This window comes from Electrona antarctica (genome assembly GCF_951216825.1).
Source record: "Electrona antarctica genome assembly, chromosome: 14".
Lineage (NCBI taxonomy): Eukaryota > Metazoa > Chordata > Actinopteri > Myctophiformes > Myctophidae > Electrona > Electrona antarctica.
In genome coordinates this window covers 22,059,196-22,079,176 of record NC_136795.1, presented here as the reverse complement: position 1 = coordinate 22,079,176, position 19,981 = coordinate 22,059,196, and the positions used below count along the sequence as shown (strand labels likewise).

Below are 19,981 nucleotides of genomic sequence, written 5' to 3'. Positions count from 1 at the left end.
CTCTCTCTCTCTCTCTCTCTCTCTCTCTCTCTCTCTCTCTCTCTCTCTCTCTCTCTCTCCTACTTCTTCTTTTGTGACATTGGTATTATTCCAGCAACGTCGGCTGGGGTCCTCGTCCCTGCCTCCCTTGCTCTCACGCCCCCCTCCTCCTCCCCTCCCTCCACCTACCGCACACACCCCACCACACCCCCAACCCCTACTCTCCTCTCCGTTTTACGGGGGGCTGCGGCAATGCTCTCTAACTTGAAGAAGCGTAGGTGGGTAGGTGGGGAGATAAAAATAGATGGGGAGAAGTTGTGGAGGGGGGATACGAGAGACCTGGGGCGGAGGGTTGCGGGCACTGTGGGGGCGGGCAAGCGCTGCGGCACAATGCGTGGACATATACATTCGCTTTGTGCATTCCCCCCCACCCCCTTCCCCTACACACACGCGCGCTCCCTTTCCCCTCCAGATTGCGGGCGGGTGGTAATTCAATTGGGGATAGACGAGTAGTAGCGAGAGCTTTTTCCTTGATGCTTCTTCTTTTTTTTTCTCTCCTTCCTCTCCCCCATAAACGGGTTGTCTGCCTGTCAGCATTGATAATGGCTAGCCGGAGCACACTGCGGCTAACTCCCCCTCGGCTCCCTCGGCCCTATAGCTGCCATCCTCCATAGCGCGCCGGCATTGAGCAGCTTCCTTCCCGTGCTCCGCCCTGCACTCGCTGATTTACTCTATGCTTGTCTGCCCATCTGCCTTTTTTTATCCCCCCCCCCCCCCCCATCTCTCTCTCTCTCTCTCCCTCCCCCTCCCCCCTCCACTCCGAAGAATGGACATGGGGCCTGGAGGTTTTCTCGCCTGCCTCTCACTCGCCGCCACTGATCTCTCCTTGTTTAATTTTATATTGTTTTTCTGTTTGACAGTCTAAGCGAATCAAGCGATATATCATCGCTGTCGGGCAGAAACCTTGTATCTGCATATTTCCCCTTTTTAATGTTAGTTTTTTCCTTCTATTTACCGTAAGTTGCACAACCTATACTTTGCCATACACGACTGCCGAACAATTAGGCGATCTGCATAGCCCTCTCACTTTCTCTGAAATGCACGCATGGTCACACGCACGCACGCACTACAAGCTCACGAGAGCTTGTAGATCATGCTCTCTCTCTCTCTCTCTCTCTCTCTCTCTCTCTCTCTCTCTCTCTCGTGCAGAGTGCGTTTATCCATAAGATCCTGATGTGTGGCCAGTCGAGGTTGTGTGGGGGTTACACTCTCTTTAAAAGAAAAACAGAAAGAAAGACAGGCAGGGGGGAAAAAAACGACGTACCGCATCTTCTCTCTCAGCACGTGTCGGTGTAGCAGTTACTGTGCTGCCATTCAGATCATCAGCAGAATCAGTGTATAGGTAAGTGATCCGAGGGCCTGACAGGTGTGATGGACACGGAGAACCACAACGTGGAGTATACATATACGCAGTGTTTTCCACTTGCCCTCCAGAGAAACGCCTGTGTGTGTGTGTTGACTTCTGACAGGCCAGAACTGACAGTTGTTGACAGCGTTCACTCCGGCTCACCGCCGTCTGGCGCCGCGCCTACTGCCGTACGAGATGCATGCCCGCCGGCACTTCCACCAACGTCCACCCTTCACGTCATAAGTCAAGACCTTTTAGTTTCTTTTTATTTGTTTATTTATGTTGTGCTTTTTTACAGCTTTTGTCTCCACAATAGAGGGTATGTGCGGGACATCATCATCATACCCGGAAGTTATGCGGGAACGCCTATACTGAGTGGCATAAAAACTACAAAACAGAAAATCTGATTGCATTAAACAACGTTAAACATTGTTAAACTCACAATGCCGCTCACTTTGCCACTCGATTTGCCACTCACTTTATGCATGTGCATAGTTGCATATACCCTCTCTTTAGTTGTTATAAATGCCAATTAGATTTTTCTCCCACACACACATTTCTGTGTTGTTGTTGTTGAGCCCCCACCGGGGGGATGTACAGTAGACAGAGCTCTCGCCCTACTCCTCCCGCTCCCCGTCCCGTAGGAGTACAGTATGTCATACATACAGTACAGTGACAAATATCACCCTCCCCGCCCGGCTTCCCTCCCCAGAGCACAGGCCAATTGTGTTCGTATACAGACGCCCGACAAAGCCGGATGCACCGCGGTGGATTCAAACCCCCAGCCTCAATCTCATAGAACCTATAGTATCCCTAGTCTCGGTCATGTAATATGCGAACATTTGGTAAAAATGGGTGAACATTCAGAACATATAGCAGATAGCAGTGGGTTGGCTATTGTTGCTGACGGGATGTGGTGTAGGGGGTGGGTGGACAGGGTTTACGTAGTTACATTTACATTTCATCCACAGTCATTAAAAAAAGTTACAGAACTTAGGAGGATAATTGAATCAGCGTCGGCTAAGCTGGAGTATAATTCCTAAATCAATGGTTTATCCAGGGCCTGTAGGCTTTTCAAATCAATGCAAATGCAATAATAATGTCTCTTTGACAAAAGAAAAAACACACCCAATGAAAGTTGGTGTTGGACTATACATCCTGTACCTCAAGCTAGTTTCATGTTTCTGCAAGTATGTGGCCTCGAAACGTAAACCAACTATGCCAGATGCTTTGGAAGGTGGTGGGTAGTAACGCCAAGTATCAATGGGCTATACACATGCCATGGCTTTTCTTCTTCTTTTTTCGCTCTCTCTCGTTTTCATTTAGATGCACTCTGTGATGTTTGCTTTGGTTTGGAGAGCATTCAAATGCCATTGATAAACAATATTAACACATTCCTTGGGCCTTGCACGTCTACTTCACCTTGAAAATCTATCATTGAGCATCAGACGGCAGAATTACGCAGATGAGCGTCTTCTAAATGTCACAGGGCCAGTTATTTTAGCGCTTGTTTGGAACAAGGTCATTCTGGGGGAACTGGGGGATCAGTTAGTGTATGATCGCGAGCATATTTTCTGAAGGAAAGCATATCGACTTTGTCCATTTTTAATGACAAAGTTTTGCATTTGGCTAAGTTCAATGTTTGTATATGTTATCAGTTTAAGGGCCCCAGACGGAGATCACCGTCAAGTTCAAGTTCATGGTCAGTTGCCCAGGACGGAGATTGATAAACGGGACGGAGATTAATTATATCAAAACCGGTCGCATTAGACGGCGCTCCGCGGTCCAGTCGCTAGTCGCGATAGATTTATTCTTACCTCCCGTTGTTGTCGATCGACTCTAGAGTGGTGTGGCTATTGTTAGCTGCTACACAGACATTCACAACAACTGCCGGTGCCCCGGTATAAATGATGGGCACATTTTATTAATTGATTAAATAGGTCCGGGCCCTCAAGGTGTTATATGTGACCCTGCAGCCTTTTCTCTTGCGCCACTCTTAGGCCAAATAGAACATTGTAGCGTATGTGCTTTATTTTATTTCACATCTAAGGCTTATTTACTATGAAAACGTGCAATTCCCGTCAGTCAGTCAGTCAGTGTATCACTCAAAATGACCCATGTCTCGTGACATCACTATGTCATCTGATATCATAGTAAATGCGATCTGCTGTGGCAATGAAGCCCATATGGAAGCCCATATGGAATATCAGAACAGGTTCTGACATTCCATATGTTGATATGCCGTGCCCGGCAGCCGGCGAAAACTCGAGTTTTCAACATGCCCGAAAATTAAGGCCCGGCCCTCATCAAATCCTGTACACTCAAGACACTGCCCATATGTTTTCCATATGTTGATCTGACCTCATCAAACCCTGCACACTCAAGAAATGCTTCTTATGTGGCCAGTACAGAATTCATTCCATGTTGATCTGACCCCACATGCCAAAGCGACAGCGCTCGCCCAGCAGTCTGCCGTCAACGAGGCGGATGTGTGCTCTATTAGGCGTCTTACTGGTGCTGTTGTAGAAAATGTGTTCAACTTTCAGCAACCCCCCTCCTCTTTCCAATCCAGTCGCTAATAATAATAATTTTACATTTAGGTAGCGGGCCTTTAGGGTTTCAGTTTTCTTCTTATTGAGAAGGTCTGTGTAAGACACAGAAGGTCTGTAGAAGACAGAGAAGGTCTGTGTAAGACACATACGGTCTGTAGAAGACAAATACGGTCTGTAGAAGACACATACGGTCTGTAGAAGACACATACGGTCTGTAGAAGACATAGAAGGTCTGTAGAAGACATACGGTCTGTAGAAGACATACGGTCTGTAGAAGACACATACGGTCTGTAGAAGACACAGAAGGTCTGTAGAAGACACATACGGTCTGTAGAAGACATATAAGGTCTGTAGAAGACACATAAGGTCTGTAGAAGACATAGAAGGTCTGTAGAAGACACAGAAGGCCTGTAGAAGACACATACGGTCTGTAGAAGACATAGAAGGTCTGTAGAAGACACATACGGTCTGTAGAAGACACATAAGGTCTGTAGAAGACACATACGGTCTGTAGAAGACATAGAAGGTCTGTAGAAGACATAGAAGGTCTGTAGAAGACACATAAGGTCTGTAGAAGACACATACGGTCTGTAGAAGACACAGCAGGTCTGTAGAAGACACATACGGTCTGTAGAAGACACATAAGGTCTGTAGAAGACACATACGGTCTGTAGAAGACACAGAAGGTCTGTAGAAGACACAGAAGGTCTATGTAAGACAATCTATAAAACTTGCTGTATTCAGAAGCACAGGTATACAAAAGCCCAACAGGATCAAGTGCAATTTCACACACAGTTCATCTACATTCAAGGATCAATGGCTCGCAGCACATTGAGCACAGTTCAATATTCACTGGAACGGTTCATATTTCATACCAGTGATGGAAGACGTACTCAAATCGTTTTACTTAAGTACACATGTCAATACCACAATGTCAGAAATACTCAAGTCAAAGTAAAGGTTTGGTATTCGATTGACTGACTGGCTGGCTGGCTGGTCGACTGACTGACTGACTGACTGACTGACTGACTGACTGACTGACTGACTGACTGCTCATGGTCGATTGATTGATTGATTGATTGATTGATTGATTGATTGATTGATTGATTGATTGATTGATTGAACGTTATATTAATCATTGATTGAACGTTATATTAATCAAGGAAAGTACAATACATTCACTGAAATAGCATGTCAATACTGTCGGGGGGCCTGTCGTGGGGACTGCGCTGACCAGCCTGCGTGGGGGCCTACTGACGTCTATTACACCGCTGTCCACATAGTAGCAGGTATATACATGGAATTAGGCATTAACGACTTCAACCTCAGCATCCACATTGTGGGAAAAAGTGTGCATTGCACATTTGCGAGCTGCTGTGAGCTTGCTGTTGATCGGCTAGTTTTCAGCGAATATGTAACGCAGAGTTCATAAAAGTCACTATAGTATAGAGCCCCACGAGGGACTCCGAATGGTGCAAAGGACCATCAACGCGTTGCAAGTGAGATTAGGACATTAAAAGGTGTTGAATGAGGTCAGGTTCGCATGGAATGGTACAGTCCACACAGGGCAGATTGTGAGTCTGCGGTGTATGTGTGTGGGTATGCATTACCGAGCCACATAAATCTGGGATCCCGGTCGTGGTGGCTGCCCGCTTTGCTTTGGCTTTAATCCATTGATACCTGGAACGCATCCATGTCACGTTAGCGTTAGCGTTTTAAACATTATGTTATAATTTAGCTATTGAAAAATAGCAGATCTACAAGCTCATAGCGCGCCACCGAGTGGCGCGCTATGAACTTGTAGGTCTGCTATTTTTGAAAAATCGTTAAAATGTGCCTCAAATCTTTCCGAAAATTGTCATGATTTAGAAAACTTTTTTTTTTTAAATTTCGACGTCAGGCCTGAATGGGTTAATTACCTGAGCTATCCTGCACGGAGCAGAGCAGAGCAGTGCTAGCTCTGCTGCTACGCTGCTGAAGCGCCAGCACTTCCCCTAATGGGCCTGCCTCGCCTGGGCATCACTCACACGCAGTCTGGCCAGCTGGCAGCATGGCCTGAGGGGGAAAGCCTGGCCCTCCCATTACCACTGCAACTCACTGCCCTCACTCACACCTACAGCGTGTGTGTGTGTGTGTGTGTGTGTGTGTGTGTGTGTGTGTGTGTGTGTGTGTGTGTGTGTGTGTGTGTGTGTGTGTGTGTGTGTGTGTGTGTGTGTGTGTGCACATGTGTGCATGCTTTTTATTTGTGTATGCAATCAAGATTCAACATTTCAGTGATTTGCGACCTTTTTAATTTCCAGCTTGATGTGCATTAGGCCACTGACCAGCATATATATATATATATATATATATATATATATATATAGCCTATGTATAAAATCAATCTGGGATCCCGATGTGCACCGTAAAATAGTTAATTTAACTCTGAGAGTGTGTACTAGAAACGGACCAGTACGGGTTAATTTGCTCCTTATGTTAGGTTGAAATTGGTGCAATACTTTTTTCATTGTATTGTTAATTTGTTACATCTTATAATGTATATAAAGTACACAACAGGATGTGTTGGTGAGCGCATCTTTGCGTTTGCGTGTGTGCATGAGTGTGTGCGCCACGGCCATGCATGGCTGCTATATAACCTGCGGCGCAAGAAAAAGGTTTCTGGAAAGCTAGCCAATGGAAGAGAACCAACCGCGCATGGGGTCGTAACTTGGTAACAAATGGCGCCTCGTGTATCCAGTCTCATCACATTAGCCTGCACGGCTGTCAGAAGCTGTTGTTGTTGTATCGGCTCTGTCGGGTGGAAACCTCATATGTCCAAAACTGCATTTCAGGGTGCAGGGTGTGTGAGACTTTGAGTGTGATCAAGTAGGGCGTTGATTTACGAAAACCAAATACAAACAACGGAACAACAACACCAACAAGTTTAAATCATGGACATAGGAGGTCTCTGCCCGACGGCAAAGACATGCTTTGCCACGCTACAGGGGCTGATGTGCGGCCATTACACCATTAGCTTGTGGGGGTCATGTGACGTGTCCTTGGGGTTTTCGCTGTCAGCGCGTGACACGCCGGTGACAGCTTCACCGACTGTCGTGTGTATGTGTGTGTGTGTGTGTGTGTGTGTGTGTGTGTGTGTGTGTGTGTGTGTGTGTGTGTGTGTGTGTGTGTGTGTGTGTGTGTGTGTGTGTGTGTGTGTGTGTGTGTGTGTGTGTGTGTGTGTGTGTGTGTGTGCGTGCGTGCGTGTGTTTTGTGCCTCCCCCGGCCGTCTCCTTTGTGTTGAGCCGGCCTAACAATGTGCCAACACAACATCCACACCACACAGAATAAAGAAGAGGGAGGCGGAGTCTTCTTCGCATGAGCTCTCCCCGCCGCACGTCCGTCCGTATGTCCGTCCGTCCCCCGCCTGCCTTGAATGACTCACACGGCCGACCTTGGAGATTATTGCTATACTAGACAGAAAAAAATGCTATATGTTTGTCAAGAGCTGTCCGTCATCAATGAGCTTTTGTGTTGGCTATCGATCGCGGCGCTCCCCGGGCCTAGACGCGGGGGTTGATGGATGCACGGCAAACAGACTCTTGCATCGCCAGCAAGCCGCCCTGGCCGCTAGACCCCTCATGATGGGCTGTCAAGCCGGAGCATGGGCTCTCACGCCCACCCCACCCCACCCCACCCTCCCTCCCTCCGTCCCTCCCTCCCTCTCCCCACCCCTCCCTCGTGTGCACAAACCTAGCCCTGGATTTTAAGAATCTTCCCCCAGCAGCAGCGCTGCCCGGCCCCCGTCCCCATGCCTGCCACATCAAGCACACGCCGGTTTCAAAACAAAACCAAAAAAGAGATCCTTGCTCGTTAGTAAACGAGGGAGCGGATTACTCTGCTTTGTGTCGATAACGGGGGGACCCTGATTGCTCTGTAAATGTCTGGAGCCGCTAACTAGAGCCTCCTCTGCTCTCTCTCTCTCTCTCTCTCTGTCTGCGCCCTTTGCACAAATATACTGTATATATACTGTAAAAAAAGACAACGTACCAATTCCCCCACCACTTGACCCGCTTTCTCTCCAGTTAGCAAGCATCTGCCTCCAGGGTGCAATTGGAGCCGGGGCCCTCCTCCCGCGGTCCGATAATGGATACAACACAAAGCTATAGCTATAGCGAGTGCGATGCGAGAGGAGCCATCATCATCCCCCTTGTGACTTTTGGGTGATTCTTCAGGAAGTAGGAACTAGCTAGCGCTGTATACGGTCGCTACATAATTCAGACTCTGTCTCCGGCACAAGAGGGAATGACATTAAAGGTAATTTTGAGCAGCCCCGGCGCGAGCTCGGATTCCGTCTGCCTGCCGCTCTCGCATACTTACAACGAGGCCACGAACATTGCTATGCGTCACATCATTAGAGAGGCGAAGGAGGCGAAAATGAGAGGGTGGGAGGGCGGGGGCTCCCTCCGAAATGAGCGAAAATGCCATTATGCCGACCGCTGTGTTTTCTGTTGACTGGTCTTAACCCCGGATGGCTATGTGCATGCCTGCCTGCAGAGCACACGGATACGCGCTATGAGGTCAGCCCGATCGATCTGCTTTGATATTTTATAGAGCCCCTCCCCCCCTGTCTGAGGCTGTGGCTGCCTGCAGTCTTTCCCCAGCGCGGGATTACTAATGCAATACACCTGTGGGCCCAGCGTTGCCCGAGTTTGTGAGAGAAATAAGCGACCGGATCGAGGAAAACAAGCCCCAAAAGAAGTGATAGGCTATACATGCACTTTGAACAAGCTCACAGACACGTTGTGAGCAGAGTCGTACAGTAGATCTGCTATTTTCAAAACAAGGTCTTGAAAATAAATTGTGAAATATTTGGAATGTATTTGAAAAAAGATAAAAAAAACAGATGGGGGTGATACATTATTTTGGGCTTCCTTGACATGCAAATGTTTGAAAACTTGTTATGGAATCAAACAAACACAAATACTTTCCAGCAACTTTACAGAAACAAGAAGCCCAAAACTCACTTATAAGCAGACATGGCAACACTGCCGCACAGAGCTCTTAAACAGATGCTTGCCTTCACCCACCAGCCCCCACCCACACCCAAGGACACAAAATGTGTGTGTCCTCGCGGAGAATGTGAGAATGCACGCGCACGCACACATGCCCTCCGCCACGTGCGTGGATTTAGGTGTGCACGGTACGAAGCAGCTCTAGGAGCGGAATTTCACAGGCAGAATTGAACACTGAAATGCTGCAAAGAATATACTACTTTACTACTCATCTAAGGGAATGTGGGCCTGTTGTCAGAAATGGAAACAAAAAAGTATTTACGCTTCAAATTGATTACGCTTTTTGAAGATTTTCTTTTTTGTTTACACAGTTTTTTTTGCATGTATAAGGTGGCATCATAATTAAAGCTGTTATAAGCATTGATATGTCAACATTTTAATGATTGTTTTATTTTATTTTTTTGGTATTCAGACAGCCAGCAATGAGTAAAACGCTCCCAAAAAGAATGTAGTCTCTGTGACACATCTAGGGGCCACAATCTGCATGCAAAGATGTTCCTAGAAGCTTTGTCATTGGTCGGAAAAAAAACCGGTCAAAATGACTAGCCAATCAGGAAGTAGACAGGCAAATCGACCAATGACTTTCTAGGAAAATCTTTGAATGCAGATTGTGGCCCCTAGATGTGTCACAGAGACTAAATTCTTTTTGGGAGCATTTTACCCATTGCTGGCTGTCTGAATACCAAAAATAAAAAGGTCATTAAAATGTTGACATATTATTTGTTATAGCAGCTTTAATGGGCAGAAAGAAAGTACAAATTGATACAATCAATAACAGTTAAAAAGGTTGTATAAGAAAACAAAACAACAATGAGGAAGACATGGTTTGGCAGATTACAAGAGAATCTCAGCTCAGCTGAAAGTGGAGCACCAAAAATGAGAAGAGAGAGATACAAAAAACACACCTTCCAAGAGAAAGACATTCTAGTGTGCACGTCTATGATAGCATTTCAAAAGGCTTTCCAGCGTTGCACTCTTCTCGTCCTTGCTCACTTCTCTGCTCCGCGTGCCAAGGGTTGTGTAACCATGAATAATTCAATCAGTCGACCCCCCCCCCTCCTCTCCCCCCAAAAAATAAAAAATCTATGAAATAAAATCATTTGTTGGCCTATAGTGTGCTTGACAGAGGGATTGTTTATAAGACTGGTAAAACACGATCGGAGTGTTGGTAACAATCAATAGTCTGATGGAATCCTTAGGCTCTCTCTCTCTCTCTCTCTCTCTCTCTCCTGTCTGTTATTGGCTTGGCGTGGCGAGCAGAGCGGGCTGAGATGCACACTGGGAGACATCTAAGCAGCTTCTGGTCTCTCTTTTGCCTTTGGTGGCGTGGCGTCCATTGAACATATCAGAAAATGAGATGCTTGGAGGCCGAAGAAAGGGATCTTGAAGACGAGACGAGAAGACGAGACGAGAGAGAGAGAGAGAGAGAGAGAGAGAGAGAGAGAGAGAGAGAGAGAGAGAGAGAGAGAGAGAGAGAGAGAATCCTAGTTTGTTGCATCCATTATTAACTCTGAGAGGGTAAAAATGTAATCTCTCAGAGTCAAATACTGTTACAGCAGTGATATAAGTGTTATTGCATGTTATAACTGTGTGTGTGTGTGTGTGTGTGTGTGCGTGTGCGTGTGCGTGTGCGTGTGCGTGTGTGTTTCAGGGGGGGGGGGGGGGGGGGGGGGTATAGGCAGGGAAATATCAGTATTAGAATGATGTTATGTCCAAAAGTTGTTACACACCAGGAGCAACGCAAATAAACCACAATGTGAAACCTCTAATAAATGAAGACATTACGTTTTGGGTTTTTTCTCCGATTTTTATATCAACACAGTCGTTTAGTGTCATTAAGTGGAGTTATACTACGTTCAGTTCAGTTCAGTTAATTTATTCCCAGCTTTTTTCGACAACAAAAAGAGTGCATACATCGTGCTATAGTGCAAATTGGGCAATGCATAATAACAAAAAAAGGAATGGAATGTCCAAAGTTCTCAAGTAAAGACAAAAGTAATACTACGTAATAATTTAATGGAAGTAGTACCAAGTAATGCAATAGGCTATTTGCAGTATCACTTTTGTTTTTGTAAGTAACAAGCTTAACACTGTAGGGAATAAAGTATGGGTTTCTCCCCCTGTATCAGCACAAGTGAGTGACAAATAGAACCCTCTTGAAACATGGTATGAGTTATGAAAGTTAAATAAAAAAATATTCTTTTATTAAACAATTCTACTTCTACAGAAACATAACAACAGCACACCGTTGGCACTGCTTGTTCCATTATTTAGACAACAAAGAGTGACAGGGAAAAAATTCCACCCAATGTTCACAGCCGGCACTTTTACATAATACATTCAGACATTCTGTCTCAGGACTGATTCTGACATGATTAAGACAAGGCCAAGGAAAAAGATTCTCTAAAAAATATTTTAACCCGTGCATTGTGTTAGAAACCTGCTGACGCTTTTGGTGTGTATAGCGGGTCAAATCGGAACCCGTGATTAAAAGGGATATTTCACTTTCAAACATGTTTGGTGTCATTTGAACGTCTACTCAGGCTTTTGTGAACACCCCTAACAGTTTTTACCTTGCTTGATTCAGTATTTAGATATTTGATATACTTCATCAGACCACACCCCTTCCTATACAAACACTTTGTAACTTCAAACTCCATTTTATCCATATAGGTTCATTGAAAACACCCATTTTTGGTTCTGGTGACTGATATTGTTCTGTGAGGGGGGTGTGATTTTTCAATTACTTTAATTAATTTAACTTGAATTTAATTTAATTGTATTTGTTATATGTTTTGGGGAAATGAAAGCCAGGTGTACCTCAGTGGATTCTTAACTAAAACTAATAAAACAACAAAAACTAAAGACACAGAAAAAACAACAAGCTTTAACCAAACTTTGGTGTACGTACTTTAGTATTTTGGTATAGATATTAAATCTATCTTCCAATTTGTAGCCGTGACCGTTTTAACTGTCAATGCATTTTAAAAAGTATGATGTTTATACACTGCACAACACATTTATAGCACACATTTGAGTGTCGTGTAAGCCTGTGTGGGCGGGGCAGTGGGCATCTTATGGTGCAGGACACTTACTAATAATAGGCCTAATAAAAACAAATATGTTGCCCCTGACAAATACACCATTATTATGAAAAGAAAACTAAAACTAACACTAAAAGAAATAAAACCTAAATCAGTGCAGTTGGGATATAGTTTTACACATTGTATTACACACCCAGATTGGTCGTTGTTATAAAGCACATTTTTCCGGATGAAAGGAAATGCGTTTGTTTACATCCTGGACACATTGCGGGTCACATGGGTCGACACAATTTGGTAAAAAAACACTGAAAACACTGTTAAAGCTGCTATAAGCAATAATACCGGTATGTCAACATTTTAATGACTTTTGCTTTTCTTTTTTTCTCCTTTTTTCTTACACAGCCAGCAATGGGTAGAACGCTCCCAAAACAATTAGTCTCTGTGACACATCTAGGGGACGCAATCTGCATTCAAAGATTTTCCTAAGCTTTCTCATTGGTCGATTTGCCTGTCTACTTCCTGATTGGTTCGTCATTACGACCGGGTTTTTTTTGACCAATGACAAAGCTTCTAGGAACATCTTTGAATGCAGATTGCGGCCCCTAGATGTGTCACAGAGACACATTTTTGGAAGCGTTCTACCCATTGCTGGCTGTCTGAATACCAAAAAAAAGGTCATTAAAATGTGGACATATTATTGCTTATAGCAGCTTTAAGTATATATTTTAAGTAAGTCAAAAATCTAGGTACTTCTTCCATCACTGGGTCATAGAGACCAGTGGTTCTCAAAAAGTTCAACTTCTCTACTTTTAAAAGTGCTCCACTCAGCCAAAAGAAAAGTGCAATGACCAGCGCCTTCTAAAAGTGGCCACTATAGTTTCCTTTTGGTCATTTCTCATAGGTTTGAATGTGAAAAAGTGACGCACTATTCAATGTATTTCTTTGTTTAAAGGTGGACAGTGTGAACATACCCTAGCGTGTAGTACACGATATACAGCACAACTTTTATTAAAGTATACAGCCTGACACGGCAGGGAATAAAGTATGGGTATGACTTGTGAAAATAAAACGGATTGTTTTATTAAAAACAATGCTACGTCTGTACAGAAAAGAACAACAGCACACCGTTCCATTTGGCTTCCATTATTTAAGCAGCAAACAGTGGCAGAGACAAATGCCATCCAATGCCACAGCCTTGGTGACAGCCGGCACTTTTACATAATACATTTAACCACACACACACACTCTCTCTCTCAGGACATGATTCTGACACTATTAAGACAAGCCCAAGGAGAAAGAACCAAGGATGATACTCTAAGACTTTAATATGAGGGTCCATGTGTCTATTATCTCCATCCAGAAGTTACACTCCAACTTTGGCAGCTGTCAGGAGAGAGTGCAGACATGTGGGTCCACGTTTTTTTATTTTCTTTTTTTTCTCTTTTTCGTGCCAGCTGCCTGCGTCTTTTTAATGGGGGTCCTTCAGTGATTTTCAGGCCAAGGACCCCCTTAGCTGAGAGATACTGTTGATGAAGCAGAGACCCCCACCACTATTCATAGTAAAGCCTCACTATGTGACTTATATACAGGTTTAATGTTTGTTTTTAGTTCAATGTTTGTTTAAAAAAAAACGTCATATTGTCCCTCATTACATCATGTTGTCTCTTTATTGTTAATGGCATTTAATGTTTGTGTTGGCACCGTTGGTTTTACATCACCATTACATCACCTAATCAACATGAGTTAGACTTTATTATATTAGCGCCCCTCACTTCACACGGGTGTGATTTTTAATGAATAACATGGAATTTGTCCAATCTGTAGCACATGCTAATTACAATGGACCGTTTTGGCATGTGTCTGGCCCCAGCCGTAATACACTGCAGTATAGGGCATGGCTGTGGTTTTCTGGTTCCACTGAAAAATCTCAAATGCATTTTATCCATAGAGTAAAAAAAAATCACACCCGTGTGAACTGAGTGGTGTAAGGTTTTATATAGCATGATCAGCTGTGGTCTGACGTAATGTCTGACGTTAAAGATCTTTGGCTAGGTAGACTCGTCTTCTGATGTGATGATTTGTGACCATGAAGTTGATTCAGCTGGAGTTTTTGTCCGATGTGAGGTATTATATAAGGTAAGGTATTATATAGCCTGATCAGCTCTGATCTGACGTAATGAAATCACACCTGGATGTGATTTCACAACTGGCTTTTTTTGTGCAGAGAAAATGAGCATGGTTGCTACGGTCATCCAGTTCACCCGGGTGTGATTTAATTACGTCAGAAATTATTTTGAACATAGCAACCATGCTCATTTTTTTCTGCACACAAAAGCCAGTTGTAGGAGTGGTTTACACCACTCAAAAAATGTTTATATCAGATATTTTATTATTTAGCCTATAATCAAGCCATCCAGGATCTTGGTGAATCATGACCATAAAACGTTTGATTCTGTGAAAAAGAATCACACCCGCGTGAGGGGCGCTAATATATTCATGTGATGTAATGGTGATGTAAAACAAACAATGCAAACACAAACATTAAACGCCTTTAACAATAAAGAGACAATATGACGTAATGAGTGACAATATGACGTACATTTTCCCTTCATTGTCAAAGGCGTTTACAAAACAAACATTGAACTAAAGACAAACATTAAACCTGTATATAGGAGGGTGATATCATCAGGGATGGAGATCCATGATGTATTGAGATCCCTGATGTGATCAATATTAAGCCCATATATGGAGATCCCTGATGTCATCAATATTGGCCAGCAACTCTACATCTGACCTCAAACCCTAAAACCCCAGATATCCATATATGGAGATGACCTGTTCTGACATTCCATATGTTGATCCTTCCCCATCCATCTTTCCTCTTCGATGTCTCCCTTTAAACTCTAGACGGGCCTACCCCAAAGTTATTAGTGCAGCCGTGCCCGGCAGACGGTGAAAACCCTGTACACTCAAGATACTGCCCCCGCTGCCACTCTTAGATCTCCATGGAGCTGACCTGTCCATATGTTGATCTGACCTCTTCAAACCCTGTACACTCAAGACACGCTCCATATATGGCCAGTACAGAATTCATTCCATATGTTGATCTGACCCCCCATTCCAAAGCGCTAGCGCTCGCCCAGCAGTCATAGTACAGCAGTAATAATAATAATATACATTGTATAATTATGCATGTGCATGGAATTAAGAGTGAGGTTGGACTCCAACGTACCCCGGCTGCGTGAGGGTGAAGACATTATTAGCCCCAAGTTATGTAGTTAAGAGTTATGTAGGAGTGGAGGTTGTCTTCCGTCATCTAATGACTTTGCTTTCAAGTGCTCATACCATTCATGCATTGGTCAACGTTTTCCACCTGAGAAACCCAATGGATCGATACATATTTACGATGCATCTCATTCAACAAAAAATGTGCTTAAAAAGAATAATACCCTTATTTCTGGACAATACACGGATCTTAAATCATTCCTGACCTTAAACAAGGGAATAGTTGGGGGTTTGTTATAGGAAACAGACTGATTCAGCTTTAACTTGGTGACCTTTCAGCTTTGAGACTGAAACAATGCATATACCGAGTACAGTACAATGAGACCATGTCTGCAGCCTCTGTAGGACACAAAGAATGGCACAGCAGCAGCACTATATTCATGAGTATGGTGATATGGTGTTATTTGGTCTGTCCTGTGGCTCTCAGAGATGGAACTAGTTGGATAGTATGGTTAATGTGGGCATAATGGAAGTGTCTCTTGTTTAAAACGCGGGTCGGGTTAGTAAAGCGTAAAGCGCCTTTAGGCTATATAAATGCACCATTTACCATTTCAGTGACACACACGCAATGTGAGGCTCGGCTAATCTGCGAAGCTGACGGTTTGAGTTGGCCAATCAGGAAAGCCGATGCGTATACGATCTCCTGAACACAAGAGCCGTGAGCTCACGTTGTGAGCTTATATAGATCGGCTATTTTCACTACTTTTGTGTGACATTCTTGTATGATGAAGTAGGGCGTTTTTAAAAAAAGGAATACGCACAAAAACTTTAAATATGAGGTTGAGGCCAGATATTCTGAAGAGACTGATTCAGTAATTGGGTTTTATGATCAAAATAAAAACATGCTAATGGTGTGTAAAAAAAGAAAGTCTAAAATTGTCCATGGACAAGACCAAGTCATTGTCGTCCGTGTACAGACATATTGATGACCCCTGGTTTCTTTATATGAGGAAATAAGGTACATTTAGACGTGCATATTGCCATAATCAATATTTAGCACACCGTGTCAAATCACCACAGGTAACAAACACGGACGCTCCCAGAATGCATTGTTCAGCACTGTGTTATTATGGAGATACACTATTCCACTGTGACAACTTGCCTGTCATTTTTACTGCAATTTAGATTCTCTGCTGAGCCCAGCTTTATTATTTGGGCTTCTGAATCACGCACGCACGCACGCACGCACGCACGCACGCACGCACGCACGCACGCACGCACACACGCACGCACGCACGCACGCACACGCAAGCACGCACATTTTTCGAATCACATTTTAAAAAATCTTTTACCCATGATAAGCCTAAAGCGGCAAAATAAATGCAGATCTACACGTTGTGAGCAGATCGGGGAACACACACACGCGCGCACACACACACACACACACACACACACACACACTGCAGTCATGTGCCGTAGCAGTGCGGTTGTGTGTGCATGCATGTTCAACTCTGACATTTCAGTAAACATGAAGCGATGTCAGCCACAATGGGTAAAGGTAGTGACATAATGGCGTTCTAACATCGTCGTCATACTATAACTCTGATCATGTACCCTTCCAGGTCTATTTGGTTACATGCATGTGTACACTCTACAGTTATAAATGGATATATTACTACTTGAGGATTTTGCTGTGTGTATACACTTTATTTTTTCCCCCCATTTCACTTTAAATTCAATGACTAATCTATTATAGGGGGTTCATCTATGTCAGCCCTCCGGCAACACTGAGGCAGGGATATGCAGCCCACTATGCTGTGCTGTGCTGTGCTGTATGTGTGTGTGTGTGTGTGTGTGTGTGTGTGTGTGTGTGTGTGTGTGTGTGTGTGTGTGTGTGTGTGTGTGTGTGTGTGTGTGTGTGTGTGTGTGTGTGTGTGTGTGTGTGTGTGTGTGTGTGTGTGTGTGTGTGTGTGTGTGTGTGTGTGTGTGTGTGTGTGTGTGTGTGTGTGTGTGTGCGTACACATTCAGTTCTGCAGATATGCTAGTCAGCAGCCCACAGTGGAATGCAGTCAGCCCAACGTGGCTAATTTGCATAGCTTTGAAGACAACAAGTGTGTGTTTATTAGCTGCTGTGAGTGAGGAGCTTAGCATCTGACGCTAGAGTGAATGACTAACTGACTGACTGACTGACTGACTGGCTGACTGGCTGGTTGACTGGCTGGCTGACTGGCTGACTGACTGACTGACTGACTGACTGACTGACTGACTGACTGACTGACTGACTGGCTGGCTGGCTGACTGGCTGACTGGCTGGCTGGCTGGCTGACTGGCTGGTTGGCTGACTGACTGACTGACTGACTGACTGACTGACTGACTGACTGACTGGCTGGCTGGCTGACTGGCTGGCTGGCTGACTGGCTGGTTGGCTGACTGACTGACTGACTGACTGGCTGACTGACTGACTGACTGACTGACTGACTGACTGGCTGGCTGACTGGCTGACTGACTGACTGACTGACTGACTGACTGGCTGGCTGACTGACTGACTGACTGGCTGGCTGGCTGACTGACTGACTGACTGACTGACTGACTGACTGACTGACTGACTGGCTGGCTGACTGGCTGACTGGTTGGCTGGCTGGCTGACTGACTGACTGGCTGACTGACTGGCTGACTGACTGACTGACTGACTGACTGACTGGCTGACTGGCTGGCTGACTGACTGACTGGCTGACTGACTGGCTGCGTAACGGCCTGGGCTTCATGCTGTGCCTATAGGCTCCTGGCGGAGCACCCGGCCGGCGTCCACTGTGGCGTTCCTGGCGGCCGTCTTGTTTTGTTGCTCTCACCTTCTGGCCTCATCTGTGTTCTGATACGCCTGCTGTCTGTTGTTGCTCTCACCTTCTGGCCTCATCTGTGTTCTGATACGCCCGCTGTCTGATACGCCCGCTGTCTGTTGGCCTCATCTGTGTTCTGATACGCCCGCTGTCTGTTGGCCTCATCTGTGTTCTGATACGCCCGCTGTCTGTTGTATGCAGTGTGTTCTGATACGCCCGCTGTCTGTTGTATGCAGTGTGTTCTGATACGCCCGCTGTCTGTTGTATGCAGTGTGTTCTGATACGCCCGCTGTCTGTTGTATGTGTTCTGATACGCCCGCTGTCTGTTGTATGCAGTGTGTTCTGATACGCCCGCTGTCTGTTGTATGTGTTCTGATACACCCGCTGTCTGTTGTATGGGTTAGGGTTATCATCTGTGTTCTGATACGCCCGCTGTCTGTTGTATGGGTTAGGGTTATCATCTGTGTTCTGATACACCCGCTGTCTGTTGTATGGGTTAGGGTTATCATCTGTGTTCTGATACGCCCGCTGTCTGTTGTATGCAGTGGCGTGAAGTAAATAAGTACATTTTGTGATTAGTATTACAAAACATTTCCGCCCTATACACATTTCGGCCATTTGAAAAAATGCTGAAGATTATTATACATTTGAAAACTTGGAAGAATGGGACATTCTACATAATGAGTACTTTTACTTTTGGTACTTTAAGTGATGCCAATACTTTCGTACTTTTACTCAAGTACATTTTGAATTTCAGACTTGTAGCAGGAGTAGTTCTATATTGCAGTATTGATACTTTTACTTACTGTAAGTAAAAGCTTTGATTAGCCTACTTTTTCCAATACTGGTTGTATGCTGCTTTTGGATTGAATCATTTGAACCTACAGTACATGGTTGAGCACCGAGAGCCTTTCAGGCTGCGATGCCATTATGTGTAACAAGTTTCAGAAAACTAGGATTTAGAACAGTGGTTTAGATCAGTGGTTCTCAATAACAGCAGAAGTATGCCTACTTAAGCTTGAGATGGTGCATCTGACATTTTTAGAAAAAAAATTAAAAATCTTTGAAATGTTCGAAGAAATGTTTTAACACAAATCTCTTCTGCAGAGGGTGAAAACGTGGTCCATTATAATGTAGCTCAAGCCCATTTTCAGTGTTTATCTGTGTTAAAACCCAATATTCCTCTTGCGGATGCTGTTGTAAAATGATACGCTTGAATACATCTTGCACTTTGCCGTTCTCTCTTTTGTTCTCTCTCCCCTTTCTTTTTTTAAACAGGTGAATTGTGCAGACGGGCAATCTTCTTCTTCTTCTTCTTCTCTCTTCTTCTTCTTCTTCTTCTTCTTCTTCTTCTTTAGAACGTCCGCAATACCTTCATACATCCGTCCGGCCGTGCCACGGGAGCCCAATTTTTATGACTCAATTTGATTCCATACAGGCTCCGTTCCACCCACATTCTTTATGCAATGTCGGGCTTAGCTCAGGCAGAAAATAACATGGGGGGGGTTTAAAACTGGATAAAACTCTTGACAAATTCTGGACCCGAGGTATAGCGAGCGAGAGAGGGACAGAACAGAGAGAGATTAAGAGGTTACAGCATTGTTTACCTCCTCCAAGGTATCCAGCCAGGATACTTTGTCGTTTATTAATGTAGCCGGTGTTATTGGTTACCTCGCAGGCTTTGGTTGTGGTGGTGGGGATGACGGGCAAAGGCAGAAGGAAGAAAAGAAAAGAAAGAAAGAGAAAAGAGACAAAAAAAACTTTGGGAAGGACCCAGGGGGCGGGTTCGATTCGATACAACTTTAATAATGCGTGGCAGGAGCTAAATGAGCCATTCTGCGGTGCTTTAAGATGTCTGCCCGCCACCCCCGCCCGGCCCCCCACC

General features: G+C 44.6%; 1 pseudogene across 1 annotated transcript in view; it reads right to left on the bottom strand.

Moving 5' to 3' along the window:
• The window catches only part of LOC306937080 (2-methoxy-6-polyprenyl-1,4-benzoquinol methylase, mitochondrial-like), a 68,005-nt pseudogene extending 49,832 nt beyond the window's left edge, over positions 1–18,173 (bottom strand). Inside the window, exon 1 of the transcript in view lies at positions 18,109–18,173. The product of the transcript in view is annotated as a 2-methoxy-6-polyprenyl-1,4-benzoquinol methylase, mitochondrial-like (transcript). The remainder of the gene's footprint in view (positions 1–18,108) is intronic.
• Positions 18,174–19,981: the final 1,808 nt, after the last annotated feature.